This window comes from Schistocerca gregaria, chromosome 1 (assembly GCF_023897955.1).
Source record: "Schistocerca gregaria isolate iqSchGreg1 chromosome 1, iqSchGreg1.2, whole genome shotgun sequence".
NCBI classification, from domain to species: domain Eukaryota; kingdom Metazoa; phylum Arthropoda; class Insecta; order Orthoptera; family Acrididae; genus Schistocerca; species Schistocerca gregaria.
Genome location: NC_064920.1, coordinates 992,751,055 through 992,754,538, shown reverse-complemented (window position 1 = coordinate 992,754,538; position 3,484 = coordinate 992,751,055).

Here is a 3,484-nt window from a genome sequence, read left to right as displayed (position 1 = left end):
TATACAGCCTTTTTTTATGGTTCTTGAACCAATTGTTAGCTATTATTAAGTTGTGCTCTGTGCAAAATTCTACCAGGCGGCATCCTCTTTCATTTTTTTGTCCCAGTCCATATTCACCTACTACGTTTCCTTCTCTCCCTTTTCCTACTACCGAATTCCAGTCACCCATGACTATTAAATTTTCGTCACCCTTCGCTATCTGAATAATTTCTTTTATTTGATCATACATTTCTTCAATTTCTTCGTCATCTGCAGAGCTAGTTGGCATATAAACTTGTACTACTGTAGTAGTTGTGGGCTTCGTATCTATCTTGGCCACAATAATGCGTTCACTATGCTGTTTGTAGTATCTTACCCGCATACCTATTTTCCTATTCATTATTAAACCTACTCCTGCATTACCCCTATTTGATTTTGTGTTTATAACCCTGTAGTCACCTGACCTAAAGTCTTGTTCCTCCTGCCACCGAACTTCACTAATTCACACTATATCTAACTTTAACCTATCCATTTCCCTTTTAAAATTTTCTGACCTACCTGCCCCATTAAGGGATCTGACATTCCACGCTCCGATCCGCAGAACGCCAGTTTTCTTTCTCCTGATAACGACATCCTCTTGAGTAGTCCCCGCCCAGAGATCCGAATGGGTTACTATTTTATCTCCGGAATATTTTACCCAAGAGGACGCCATCATCATTTAATCATACAGTAAAGCTGCATGCCCTCGGGAAAGATTACGGCTGTAGGTTCCCCTTGCTTTGAGCCGTTCGCAGTACCAGCACAGCAAGGCCGTTTTGGTTATTCTTACAAGGCCAGATCAGTCAATCATCCAGACTGTTGCCCCTGCAACTACTGAAAAGGCTGCTGCCCCTCTTCAGGAACCGCACGTTTGTCTGGCCTCTCAACAGATACCCCAGCGTTGTGGTTGCACCTACGGTACGGCTATCTGTATCGCTGAGGCACGCAAGCCTCCCCACCAACGGCAAGGACCATGGTTCATGGGGGGGGGGGGGGGGGGGACGAAATTGGTTACGTATCCAAAACATTCGTATCGGTAACACGAAAATAGTTTTGTAAGTGTCCGAAAATTCTCAAAAATAACCAATTCTTCGAGTAATTATACAATGAAATAAGAGAACGATTCTTTTGAACGGTTATAAGCCTACCGTTCTTAAAAATTTTAAAAGAGCACAATTAAGTTTAAGCCTACATTTGACGATAACAGTACGAGTTTATCACAGCTCTTGCGAATGTTCGAAATATCACAGTACAATACAAACGGCTATTGATACAATCAATGAAAGATTATGAAGAAGTGACGCGAACAGTAAAATATGACAATCTAGAACTTCAAATCGGGACACGAATGTTGTATACTCTGTCTCACACAAAGGAAAACTCCGAACTCGGCTTTTATATATAAATAAACGTGCGGATTGCAAGCATTTTTCGCTTGGCTGTTTCTGTGCACACTTCTACACTGGCGTGCCAAAGAACACTGCACCTTGAGTTAAACTAGGTCAAAATCGCTAAATTCTACAGTACCAACAATGTACGTATCGTGCCTGTTGGAGCTAAAAATAAGGATGACCTGAGGAATTTCAAACCCAATCCTCCCAAATTTGAGTCCTGTGTCCTGAACACGTCTGAAGTACGCAGTAGCACACACTGAACAAATTACATTCACAACAACACAAACACATGTTTGACATTCAACAACCAAACTCACCACATGTACTCTATTTCGTTCACAAACAATACTGTTCCAGCCACAAGTCAGGAAGAAGTTGCGTTTGTGACATATCTGAAATAGACAAATGGAAAGTAACAGCATAAATATTTTTCTATAATTGTGCACAGTAAAACAGGATGAACTGATGAATGAGAAAGGTGTAACTTATTAATGCTTCGTTCGTCCGATCATATAGGTAGGAGCGTTCAGGAATGGTACTAGAGTGTGTGATAACCTGACTGTGTAGTTCAGCTGTTTTTAATTTTGCTATGGATCCTCCTTAGCTAACATTAACTTCATATGTGTGTGTGAGTGTTTGTGTGTATGTGTGTGTGTGTGTGTGTGTGTGTGAGAGAGAGAGAGAGAGAGAGAGAGAGAGAGAGAGAGAGTGAGAGAGAGAGAGAGAGAGTGAGAGAGAGAGAGAGAGGAAGAGAGAGAGCTGGAGAGATCTGTAGTGTCAATGTTTACGTTCGCACCTTATATATTAAACTAATTTTCGTAGTATAAAGTTTTGCAAGTAAATTCGGAAACCATGTATCCCCTAATGGACGAGTCTGTGGTGAGTATTTTAATGCTAAATATGTACATACATCGTAGATACACTATGAAAAATACAATGGGGGTCTATTTTTTACGACTCAACTATTCATTTGGGAAATTTGAGAATTTTTGTGTTCTTCCATTAGGCTTTGACACATACCGGTAGGGAAATTAGTGTAAATGATTTGGAAACTGCGACCACATCAAGTGCAGGCAGAAGTGGGACACAAATCACATTTTCATAAAGAGTATGGAGACTCTTAAGACGCCGTTTCAAATACTTTAACTTGGAAAGAGAAAGTCTATTAACAAAATTTCACGCTTTAAGTGATTACTATAGGGATATACGACATCCTCCCACATATTCACACAGGGATCGTCAGGATAAGATTAGAATAATTCCAGCACACACAAAGGCATTCATACAACCATTCTTCCCGCGATCCATAAGTGAATGGAACAGGAAGAAACCCTAATAACTATTACACTGGGACGTAACCCTCTTCCATGCACCTCACAATAGTTTACAGAGTATAGTTGAGAATGAAACAGTTTTGTGACTGTACCTATTTGCAAAGCATGCTTCTTCTCTTTGCATAAGATAAAGGAAACTGTCTCAAACATCTAAAATTGGTCATCACAGGTCAGCGTAATTGCTTTAGACATTTTTCTATAAGCATCTGGTAGGTGATAATCTTCAGTCTAGCATAATAACATAAGAAATGTAGTTTTTACTCTAATGTTTACATGCAAAAGACTGGAACCTCAAAATGTCTTCGTTAGCCAAAGATACATGGAGGACAGCCACTAATCATTTCGTAGCTGTGAATGCAAATTGATGTACATTCTTCATGTGATGCATCAATTTTTTTGACAAAGCTTTGTCGTAAGGCTTCTAGTCTGTGTGTCCATATAGCTAAGTCCAGTTCTTTGCTGACTGCCTATACTGAAAAGATACAATGACGAGTCGTATTTGCCAACAGATCACGAAACAAGGATTTTACTGTACGTAGATGCTACTACACATTTCGCAACGCTTCTAAAAGGGCCAGTACTGATATACTATGTTTACATACGATACATATTCCGAAAGACGAAAACCAGATTTCGGAAACCGTGTTTCGCTAGCGTATTTACATGTTTAGATCTGAAGCGGATTTGCTAGCCCAATTAAATATGGCGTCTACAAAACAGCTGTGCGAGTTTCTTATT